Source organism: Ambystoma mexicanum, chromosome 4p, assembly GCF_040938575.1.
Source record: "Ambystoma mexicanum isolate Mex_15411 chromosome 4p, UKY_AmexF1_1, whole genome shotgun sequence".
NCBI lineage: Eukaryota > Metazoa > Chordata > Amphibia > Caudata > Ambystomatidae > Ambystoma > Ambystoma mexicanum.
In genome coordinates, this window is record NC_090927.1 from 739,923,172 (window position 1) to 739,935,775 (window position 12,604).

A 12,604-nucleotide genomic window follows, 5' to 3' on the forward strand; every position below is an offset into this window, starting at 1 on the left:
GCACGAGCATATCAATTGAAACACATTTAAAGTCCCTAAGAGACCTGATGGCACTGCGTTTGTTTAAAAGTTTGCCGACACTTTCTGAAATGCCTTCAAGGCGTCCTGACGTAAGGACGTTTTACACGTAGGACGTCTACGTGCTTCGGGAGAGAATTGTGTAATTTTTGCACAAGGAGGACTCCATGCCGTGCACGGGCAGGTATATTAAACTGCCAGTGGCTTTGTTTTTACAATTTTGATTTTGGTTGCACTAACAACAGGTCTTCTTGGATGGTAAGTAGTAACCCCCGCCCCCTCCGAAGCATAAGTGATTTATGGCTGTGCAGCGCACGCCGAGGGAATTTCAGGGCAGTTGTTTTTTTTTGCAGATTCGGCTGCAAGCCAGTCGTATTTATTGTTTGTGTAAGCGTCATTTCATTTTTTCCACTTCAAATGGTAGTGGATCTTTGCTGTATTCAAGGCTTCCGTCACGGGCTTTCTACAAAACTGTACAGTGAAGTTCCCTTGCAATGATTTCTGCAACTTACTGCCTTTACGATGTGAGGTGTTCTGGCTTGAACATTACAGAGAGATGTGCCTAACTTTACCCCTCAGTGCTGCCTGCATACCTGACTAACTTCTGGGTTTAACCTGGAGACTCAGGGTTTTCACGCTCTTCTCTAGGGAAGAGCGTGGAGTCTCCGGGCATTACGTGTTGATAGTTGGGGCTCGATTTACCGTGGAGATGGACAAAGAGCAGGTGGGCCGTGTTTCAAGGGAGACATTTGCAACGTCCTTTGAATAAAAGGAGCTGCTCGAGACTGTGATTTTGCAGCATTCAGGATGGGGCGATTGTGGTGCTGGAAATGCATCTGTATCCTTGTCCTTTACTGCTTTTTATTGTGTGTTCTGTCATGTTTTCCGTGCAGGAGCTCATGTGGGACTCCTGGCGGTGCAGGTCTCTTTTGGTTTGGTGCACAGACCCATGGGATACCCTTATGGCACCCATGGGTGGGGGTATAACCCTGTGCCCCTAGTGTGTTTTTGGGCACCTGTGGGTGGCCCACAGAGCAGTGTATGGGCTGGTGGCAGCTCCATGCTGAATTTGACAGGTGCTCTGAGTATCCTCCATTTTGGGATATCCAGGCCCTGGCATTGGAATCAGTTGATTCCTGATAGGAAACAAGATGGCCCCTGTGGCCTCTTGCTTTCTATTGCCTGTTACCTTGTTTTCCCAAAGTCCTGGGAAGGCCTGACTCGGTCCCTTCCCCCCTGACTAGCTGGCTGTTGGGTGGAAGTTCCATGTATGGTGTTGTTGTGAAGTCCAGGCCAGACTGGCTGGAGCCTTCCCAGTGACTGTATGTTGTGGTTACACCCTGTGGGTGGGACCTGGGTGAATGGAGTGTGTGACGAATATGCACTTCTTGTTGTGGATGTCTAGTTTCAGGTGTTTACAATGACTGAGACAGCCCTGCCCGAAACTGGTATGAATGCAGTGTGGCGTGTTGAATGGCTGGGTACTTGTCCCAATACACATAACTTGTGAGTGTCTGGAGAGAAGTAAATGGCCTGAATGCACTATGCACCTGATTGCCTGCCTGCCTGCATGCATGAATGCTCTTCTGACCGATTGGTTGCTTGAGTGTGACCCAGCAGAATGAATGGGAGATCAACTAGTATATCTGGGGGCCTCTTGCTGCTATAATTCGTGTTCAGAAGCTGAAGAGAAACTGGAGTTGAAACTGAAGCTTAACTTTGAAGCCCCAGTGGAAGAGAAGTCTTACTGCTGCTCTACTTCACCAATCTGAAAGCTGCTGTGTCTCCAAGGACTGACCCAGAGAGGACCTGGTTAGGCGCCCTCTTTCCGAGCTACAAGGGACCATCGTGCACTGCTAATCTTTGCCAGCGCTCAGTGGTAGACAGACCTACGACAGGCTGCCGACCTGAGACGGGGACTGCCGCTGAATCACAAGGAGAAGCGCCCGGACACTGTTGTCCATTACCGTCGACGACCGCTGTCACCGATCGGAGCCGCCGTGCTCCCTTTGCCTAAATAATATTTGATCCAAGGACGCTCCCGTCTGCACCGTCTACAGCTTTGTCCCGCTGGAGAAAGCTGAGACCGCTGATGCACCGAGAAGCATCCTCCGGTGGGTTTCTTGCCACCTAAAGACCAGAGATGCAGACGACTCGACGCCCTTGCTGGGCCACAGTTCTTCAAACTCTTTGCGGTCCTGAACTATCATCACCGAGGTGCTCCGCACGCCTCTTCCTTGCAGGACGCCAACGCTCCGTCGACGAGCACCGCTAGGAACGAAGCTGCCACCTCACCGTTGTTGTTCAACCCTTTTCCTTGTGGGATCTCGACGATCCGTGGCTCCTGCCTTTAAAGGGAGCCGCTCAAGAAGGAACCGTTGACGACTCGACGTCGAACTCTGCTATTCCAGGTACATTGGGGTTGTAGAACTATTGTAGAAGTAAATGACTCTTGTGAATAATATATGGACTGGGCTTGTACGATATATCCTTGTTTACAGGTTGCCCAGGTGGGGGGGGATCTCCACACAGAATTGTGCCTCGTTGGTAGGGGCCAGTATTCTGCCAATTGTTCCAACACACTGCTTTCCTTCTATTTCTATTGTTGGTTTCTTTTATTGAGTGATCATTGTGACATTTGACCAGAGTATAGTTGATGCACTTTAATGAGATCTGATAATAATTGTGGTACCACTTAGAACTGTATATATTTGCCATTCTAGATTAACTAAGCAGAAAAGTGAGTTAGTGTGATTGTATATAACCTTGAACGTAATTATATAAACACTGTGTTTATTTTTTTTTTCATAACAACATTTTATTGGCATATTCAAGAGCATTACATTAATAACAGCAGCTATGGTGAAGCGTACAATAGTATGTGAAAGCAGCAAAGTTTGCCAGGGGAACCGGAGTGAGGGGCCTCAAAATGCTGGAAGAAGCATTATTGTCCATGGTCCATCCTGTCCTCAGATGCCAAGTGGCGTGCTGGGTCGCTATGGTATGGGGGTTGTGGTTCAGTAGAGCGGGCTGCCCTGGAGCCATCTGGTTAGCGGGGGTCTCCTGGTGAGGGCCGGGAATTTAGCAGCATAGTCCATGAACGGGTGCCATATGTTCAGGGTTCTATATAGGAAGCCCGTTCGGATCGCCGTGATTTTTTCAGCCATGGCTATGTCCCAACATTTTGCCCACCAGAGGGCCACTGAAGGGCCTTCTTTATTTTTCCATACCCGGGCCATTGCTATTTTTGCTGCCAAGAGTAGATGTGTACATAGCCTGGGGATGTGGCCTGAGACTGGAAATGTACCCCCCACCCGTGTTGTCCAGGAGAATGATTCCGGGATCCCATGGGAATGGAAAGGCCTGCGATTTCCTTGATGTGTTTGAGTATGGGATGGGATGGGGTGTTTGTGATGGAAGTCGTGACCCGGTCGGAAGCGGCTGACACTCTGTACACTGGTGGCTCGTTGGTGCTGATTTTCAGTGCGGCTTGACTGCGGCGACGAGTGACGAGCAAAGCGTGTGCGGGCGTGTGGGTCCTTTCCTCTAGCAGGAAGTCTCAAGACGACCCAGGATCTGACAACCGTTGGGTTTTCTCGAGCGAATGGTGAGCAGACGGTGGTATCGGCGGAATCGGAGCATCGGAGTGGAGAGTGGATTCAGCTCGATAGATTCTGTGTAGTGAGGCGTGTCCGCGTACCGGCGAGGCAGCAGAGGCGGGTGTCCGTGGCGGTGGGTCCGTGGGTGTCCGTGGCGGCCTGAAGCCGCCCGCGGCTGCGAGCCCAGCATTTCCCTTTTTTTTTTTTTTCTTTCTTTCTTGAAGCGATCCTCACACACCCGCGAGCACAGAGGTGAGTGTCCGCAGCGGCCTGAGGCAGCCTGCGGTGGTGACCCCCGCTATCTCTAGCGACTTCGCGGAGATAGATTATTACGTTTGGTGAGCCCCGTATAAGTGCCAGTATCAGTGCTGGAGGGTCTACTGATACATAACCACTCACCAAACTAATGGCAGCCACCCTGATCTGATCCACAGCTACCGCCACCGACAGTGAGTCAACCGGGGCTCGATATTGATACTGATCAAGGGCATTGGGTTGAGGATTCGAAGGCTAGTAGTATAGAAATCCTGATCCTATATCCTACATGCGGTAGGCCGTTGTCATTTAGTACTAGACAGCAGTGGTCTCAAGCTCTAAGCCCCTTTATAAGTCTCCTTAAACAAGAGCCCCAGAGATTACTCTTGGAAAATCCGCCGCCCGCTGACAGGAATTTTGGAGCCCAGGTAATCCAGAGTGGACAGCGGAAAAAGAAGTGGTTGGGGTCTGGTTCAGACAATATAAAGTAACAAAAGGGGGAAGACTGCGGGAGATTTTACTCCTTTGATCCCCCATTTTTTCACTGGCCGAATTCTCACAGTCAACGAAGGGGTAAGAAATGGCCCGATACAATCTAAGGAGTGGACAACAAGTTGACGATCTAAGAGCCCCAGAGTGGGATGGTTCCTACATTGAAAAGTCCCTGCATGAGGATGGGAACCCCGTAAGTTCTCAAACACCGATTACCTTGACAAGAAATAACAACATAACAGAGGCACAAATTCATCAAGAACCTCAAGTGGACAAATTAACGGAGGGAGAAATTTTAAGGGACTCAACAAGGAACACCCCATTTAGACAGGAGAAAGATTTTACTCTGACATCAACTAAAATAAAAGGGACTATTGATTATTACTTTCAGAAATCTGCGCAAGAAACTTTAAATGGACCTATGCCACACTCCCTAAAACTTTTAAATCAAAACACCAACTTACAAACGGAGATCAGTGGATCTGAACTACTCATCCCAGTTATGGAACTTTCAAGGACCCCAAATCATCTGTTGAGTTCGGCGCAGAATATACAACCACATGAAGAAAGATTAAACTCAACAGTGGTATCGAGAGGGGACACGGTCGAGTCTGATGGAATTTTACTGGATCAACCGGTGCAAATACGAAGTATGACACAGGGAAACAAGAATCAAAACCCAAATGATGGTGACTCCTCTCTTTCGGCTTTAAATTTTGTTCTAAATTCCTTGGTGAAGGTGTTTGACCTTCTAAAAAAAGATGTGCAGACTCACACAGGGATTTTAATGGAAATGACAAAGGATATTGAAAAACTTGAATTTTCAGTCGTAGGCCAAAACAATGTAATAAACTGCTCAGTTCTACCCTTGATGATAAAGATGGAAGATGGCCTCATAAAGCATAGTATCTCTTTCCAGAACTTTTCAGCTTTCGGGCATGACCATGTCATGTGGAATAATGAGCCGGAGTTTGGGCATCCTCGCCAACAAGTACCGGGTATGGATGGATTGGTCTTGTTAATTTGTGCTGGTGTCGTATAGTACCTGTAGCATAGCTTATAGCCCCCTTCTCTGTCTGTGATGCATTGCAAGCTTTTATGTAGTCTGGCCCAGATCTTTTCCCAATCCTCGACTGTAATCTCTTTTCCCAGATCCTTTTCCCATTCAAGCATATACCTTTCTTTTTTAGAGGGGTCTGTTCTGTCTAGGAGTCGGTAAAGGGTTGCGATCCTGCCTTTGTTGGTAGGGGATGTTAAGGAACGTTCCAGTGCTGTTAATTCTCTGGAGCACTTCTCCCTGATTGCTCTATGAGACAGCCAATGGCGGATTTGGGCATAATGGAACCTTTCCCGTTCCCCCACCCCGAAATTTACTTTGCACCTTTCAAATGAGATGGGCGCACCAGCCACCAAGAAGTCGCCAGTCATCCTTAGACCTCCCACTGTCCAGGGTTGAAAGCTGTGCATAGACAGGCCTGGGGAGAAATCAGGGTTATTCCAAATGGGAGTTAGGGGGCCCATGGGACCGCGAGAGCCCCACTTCGGGCCGCTTCTTTCCAGCAGCGGTACTCCCAGACCTCCCTGTGATATACCCCTTAACATTATTCGTTTGGCTATGCAAGCTTCCCCCCCCCCCCCCATAGGAATTTTTGGATTTGTTTTTGCAAGGATACTAGGGCCGGACCCGGTTTGCGGATGGGGAGAGCTGTGGAATGGTACAGCCATCTGGGAATTAGGTTCATTTTGATGGCGGTGATCCTACCAAACCAGGAAATTTCTTGGGGCTTCCACCTTTTGAGATTATTATGGAGATCTCTGATCAGTTGCGGGAAGTTACTCGAATACAGACGTAATGGGTCTTGGGGATGTGTACCCCGAGATATTCGATTGGGCCCGTGGACCATGGGATTGGCATTAGGGGGCTGAGTGTCTTTTTCTTGTGCAGAGAGATTAACCGCCAAGGCCGTGGACTTGGATAGGTTTACCGAGAACCCTGACAGGGGCCCCGAATTCTGATATCTCCTCCCAGAGAGCTTTCAGGGACGATCTCAGGTTAGCTGCTGTTATTAGGACATCGTCCGCGTATAGCGCTATTTTATATTTGTGGCCCCCCACCGTTAGCCCTTTTATGCTAGGGTTTTGTCTGATTCTTGCGGTAAAGGGCTCCATAGACAGAGCAAAGATTAGGGGTGAGAGTGGGCAGCCCTGTCTAGTGCCCCTAGTTATGTAGATCTTGTTAGATCTGGCCCCATTGACTCGCAGCTGTGTGGTGGGGGATTGACAGTTGGCCATTACCCAAGTGATGAAATTCGGACCAAAGCCCAAGTGCTCCAGGACTGCCCGAATGTACCCCCAGTCTACCAGATCAAAGACTTTGTGTGCATCCAGTGATATAGCGGCCATTCCTACTTTTAGTTTGTGGGCACTTTCGATGATGTTTATCGTCCTTCTGATGTTGTCATGAGTTCCCCTCCCCGGGATGAACCCTGTTTGGTCTTGATCAATTAGAATTGGTAGTGTTGGTCCCAACCTGTTGGCTAGTACCTTGACTGTGACTGTGACTGTGTTTTAACTAATACAGTGTGTGGACATTCCTTTGTGGGGGCTTGGGGACTACACTGTACTTAAGAACCAGCCTGCATCACCTCCTGAGAAGCTAGGCCTTGATTGCTCGTCCATTGCTACCGTCATAGAGAATCTTGGCGGGGTTCCTCTGTGCCTCTCTACCATATAGAGAGCAGAAGTACAAATCCCCTCCCCCTCCAGTCTTTACAGCAATGCCCTGTGATTATCTGTCCATTCACATGGAAACCGGATTCCAGCGACGGACAAAGCAAAGAGACGGCGACGAGACACCCTTGAGTCTATCCAGCTTGAATCACATCGAGTAAAAGGACTAAACCAAAAAGAGGACTGGCGCATTGAAATCGGAAGTGAAATGCTGCAAGTGCAGTGACAAACGGCACATATACAATAAAAAAAAAAGTTATTCATTTTACGTGCCAAATATGCAAATGTAATTCACTACAGGGAGACCAAATTAAGATAAGATTCAGGAACCTAGGGAGTATTCTTGCAGATTCTAGCATGCGTGTTTTGTAACGATCACCAATTTCACATTATGCCACCCAGTTTGTCCCACCATTCAGTGATTCCAATATTGTGTGTTCTGCTTTTGCGTGTGTGTGGATTAGTGTAAGGTTCCCAAATGCAAAAGGGCACTCAAAAAAATGGTAACTGTGTTTTTTTTTTTTTTTTAAATTGAGGGCACAGTTTCATTTGGTGCAGTTTTGTGCGCATAGCTGATCACACAATCAGTATCGTTTAAGGAACTGAAAGATTGACTTTAATGCAAAATAGTCAAGTAACTTTCTTTAGGGGAGGCAGCTGTGTGGTGCATAGATTATAATAGAAATGGGGTTTCTAATACTGCAACATGTTTGTTCTGCAGCTACAACTGAGTTTACCCTTTTTATGTGGACGGAGTCTTGTGTGACTATGGACGGCTCACTGACCAGATGCCTGCATGTTCATGTATACTATGATAGTGTACAGTGAAAATGCATATACCTACCTAGTCTTGTCAGCAAGATAAGAGTAAGCATTTCGCCTTAAAACTAGCAATATTGTAAAGAACATGTTTTTTTATTTTTTATCTTGCTGGCACAGTTACATGTTAACGTATATTTTAATTGCTAGTTTGGAAGAGCACTTAGACCCTCCCCGGTTCCTACGGTGCACGTGTGGTGTTGAACGGCGCGAGCTTAATGTACCTTTGCAAACTCTCGGGTTGCTTTTTTTTTTTTTTACTTTTTAAAAGTGGTGCAATATCCACATGCTTGCAGTGCCCTTGTGTGCGATGTTGCTATGTATACGCTACGGAGCATGTACAACTCATACACATGACCGCACCTTCAGTGGGTATGAGCAAATCATTCCAGTGCCTTACTGTGAAGGAAAGAGTCACACAATCCCAGCGATACTCAAGATTTGGCTCGGCCGTCTGCTTAACAACATTGCAGTGAGAATCGTGTATAAAGGGCACAGTGGTGCAATGCTTGTAATTTTTAATAAGTTGCCTGCTGGCATAGTTTTCCGTTGTGTAAGGATTGTTGATGTGTGGCACGTGAGCATCTTCAATATTGCTTTCATTCTGAAGCAGGGTGGCAAGGGGCACAGTTTTATTTGGCTGGAATGAAGGGTGACTATGTGTGTGTGTGTCAGACTTCTTGAGACGCTGCATGGTACAGTGTGCCCTGCACACACTACCAGGTGTAGTCTCAGGCCTGGGAAGATTGAAATGCCCTGATGAATGTGCTCTTTGATTCCTGTCTTTCTGCTTCTGGTCGCACAGGGCACTTTGGGCTTGGATGAACAATCACAATGAATTTGCTTTTACTTTACAAAAGTGGCAAATTAGATTTGCTGTTGTGTTTCTTCGCACAGTGAATGGTTGCAGATATTGGCCATCCAAGCTTTCATTAAGAAGGGAGGAAAAGACTTCTCTAACCAACAGTGGACATATACCCCCCCCCCCCATATTTCTCACAAACCATCCATTGTTCGCGGCCTGATTGCCTTCACTAGTCACTGAACACCAGCCAACTAATAAATAATGAAAACACAGAGCGCCACTCTAAGTGGCAATTTTGAAATTTCCAGCAACTGAAAGAGATTTGCATTAAAGGAGAGCCTTACCCCCCCCCCACCCCCTTTTTCCACCTCGTTCCACCCCTTTTTACCAAGCTGGGCAAGATTGTATGCAGTATATGTATCAGTTGGAGATTTGTGTAGTTGTGAAAAGTGTACAGGGCAGGTACTCTGTTCTCAAGTTAAAAGCTGCCCCCCATAAAAAGCAAAGGTCTGGTGTTCAAAGAATGCAATTTTGTATTGTAATGCTTTTGAATATAATGTTTTCACTGTTGGAAGTTACGGATTCTATACCCGTGAGGTAGAGCTGTTGTATTGCTTTTATGGCATTTATTTTAAAGACAATATAGAGAGCTTGGTTACCCCAGTTGATTTTCCCATTGCCTTTTTCAATTCAAAGTAGGGTGAAGTTGTGCCAGCCTTTGGGCACAGGGATAGTTTTCTAATTCCCTCCATGACTCGTGCTGTCCTCCATCTACGCTTAGTTTATGTTAAACACTTTGTGGAAATTGCTGCATGATTTAATACATACAAAGCCCAACCAACTCCATCTAAACATTACATTGACCTGGAAGAGGTAATCCTATTCTCACCAGGAATTTGACATAACTACATGAAAGCTCGCGGCGCATCTCATTAAGGGTTGCTGTCGCTCTCAACTGTTTGTAAAAATTCATTTCATTGAATTGTAAACAAATAAATAAAAAAAAAAAAAATAAATAAACTTCAGGGACTTTGACAGATTACTGTATGTTCTAGTTACACTTATGTCCCCTTCTCTGTATAGGTTAATGAGGTTCCCGGTGGGTTTCTATTGCCCTTTAAATGTGGTTCGCTTTTTCCAACCATTGCACCTGAGCACTTAATGGAAGATAAATTGCCTGTAAACTTTATAACTTATTTATTGATTGAATGCCAGGGCTAGTTGTGATAAAGATTTTTTGATCACTGTTTAGGATGATCTGGGGTGTATGCTTTTTATGATAGTTGAGAGCCGTTTTGACTTTTCTTTTACTCTAATGATGGGACCATTCTCATTCGATGTTGTGGAGCTTGGAGGTATTTTCTTGCTTTTCTGTATTTTTCAGCATCCTTGTGTAACGGAGGACTGGCGCGGTAGCAGGAGTTTTCTGACCTTGGCATGAAAGGAGTGCTGTTAATTTCTTTGCTATTTGAAAGTGGGAGGTCATTTGATTCCCTTAAGGCAATGATCTTCAACCTGTTTTATGCTGAGCCACGCTTGAGTAAAAATATAGTTTCTGGGCTGCCCCCACCCCACAAGCCGCAAATGATTATATTTTCTATTAAAAACAGTCACCATAATCCTGTTTTAAAGAGCCCCCACCCTCTTCTGGGCCCCCCTTGGGGCACCAGCTCCCCAGTTTGGAGACACTGCATTAAGGCACTCTAGACCCCTTTGTGTGGGTGGGGCGATTCCTTCCTTTTCTGTTTCCATACAATGACTGTTTACTGATCAGTCTGATCGCTTTCAAACCATCGCCAAGTAGGGGATAAATGCTCCTACTGGCTTGCCCCTCTCTGGCTTTAAAGCCGTTGCTGCTACAATGCCCCCACAATATTCCATGTGAAACATGAATGGGTCCATGCTTTCCTCAGATAGGTGCACCCAAGCCCCTAAATCAGAGGTTTTCAAACTGGGGGGGGGGGGGGGGGTGCCCCGCCACCCAGGGGGGCGTGAGAGCCTAGCATGAAATGTAAAAAAAATAAATGGACAGGGGCGGCTCACATGGGGGGCTCACATGGTCTGACTGGACCATGAAACTGTCTCGGGTACCAGTGAAAAAGTGGCCCGCGGTTGTAAATGTATTCATTGCTTTAGTCACATGTTTGAATATTACCCAAGGGGATGGTTTTTTTGTTGTTAAAATGTAAGTAAATTGGGATATTTAAAGAATATTTATTCAGCAACAATGGTCAAAACTAATAGCTGTATAGTGAAGTAACTCCTCAAACTGGCCCACATTGGCCAAAGAAGAGGCCCATTTTGACTGGCCTACACTAGCATTTTGCATTTTTGGTACAGGCATCGCGCGATAGACCAGTCCGAGCCTGGCGGCTCATCCATAATGGGCGAGGCAGCGTCCACCCAGTGGCCCCCCTCACCCATTGTGGAGGAGCCAGCCCAGCGAACACGGAGCACTCCCTCAGCTGCTTTTTCCAGCTGAGGCAGTGCTCCTGGGCGGGCTGAACTCCCTTTGACAATTCAGTTCCCCAGCCGCACATGCTCACTGAGCCATGCAACGCTGGGGGCGTTTAGCTTTGCCATCCTTGCATAGCTCTTTGGAAATGCTTGCTGGGGCACTGCATGTGCAAGGGGGAGCTCCTGCGCCTCCTCGCACATACAGAGCAACCTGGAGCGGGGCATTTCAGCACCCACGCACAGGCCTCTGCAGAAGGTACGTTTTATGTTAAATATTTTTTTTATTTAAATATGTATATGGCGGTATGTATGCTTGTGTTGTGTGTGTGTGTGTGTGTGTGTGTGTGTGTGTGTGTGTGTATGCGTTTGATCCGTTGAGCTGATTTTGGCAAGTGGGGGGGGGGGTAGAGGGCAGAAGGAGGGTTGTACAACCAAGGCATTTAGAAAATGCCTTGGTTGCACAATACCCCTACCCACCTGCCAAAATGAGCTCTCCTGAGGCGCTGTGGAGCCCAGGGGACAGGGATGGTATTTTTTTTTATTATTATTTTTTTTTTACTGGATATCTGTCTAGTCAAAAATGGATCTGTGTGATTTTACGGTCGCGGAATGGTCCGCATGGGAAGTGTTTGCAACACAGAAATGGTCATACATTTCCCATGCAGACATTTATTAAAATCACAGATTCAAACTCACTCTCTCACACGCACAAACACACACCAATCGCCTTACTTACCTTCCCTTCAGACACACTGTGTCCCTGCAGCGCTGGTTCCCTTTCACTGCCGTGATCGGGAACCGGTGCCGCAGGGTACTTTTTAAAAAAAAAATGTTGTAATTATTTAATTTTTTTACTTTGTGTGCGCTACGGTGGTGTCCCCTGCAACACCCCGCTCACTGTACTAGTGAACGGGGTGTTGCGGAGGACACCCACCAGGGCCCATACCGACCCATGAAACACCTAAACACATACCACAAAAAGTTCAAACGTTTGGTAGTTAGAACTTTTCGTGGTGTGTATTTTAGGACTTTTGGTGGGGTCAGAAATGTTTATTCTGACTTTTTGTGAAACAGTATAAAATACCATGCTTTTCTCCTTGGCCCCCCAGCGTCAATTGCAAACTGGCTTTTTACCCATTTTATTTTTAAGGTATGTTCTAAAATGTAACATTTTTACCCATTATTTAAAAATAATTAATGGGCAAAACCCCATTGATTGGTTCGGGCTCCCTCGCTGTGCTCGGTTGCTATGGCATTTTTGTGGTAAATATTTATGCGCCTCCACTTAAAAAAATTCACCAGTTCCCACTGGCCCTCAGACTGTATTGGGAACGGGGTGGTGGAGAACAGGGACTGTGGTGGGAGTAGGATGGGCAGAAGCACTGGGATAGTGGTGGGAGTAGGGTGGGACGAGCCCCAGGGTCTGTGA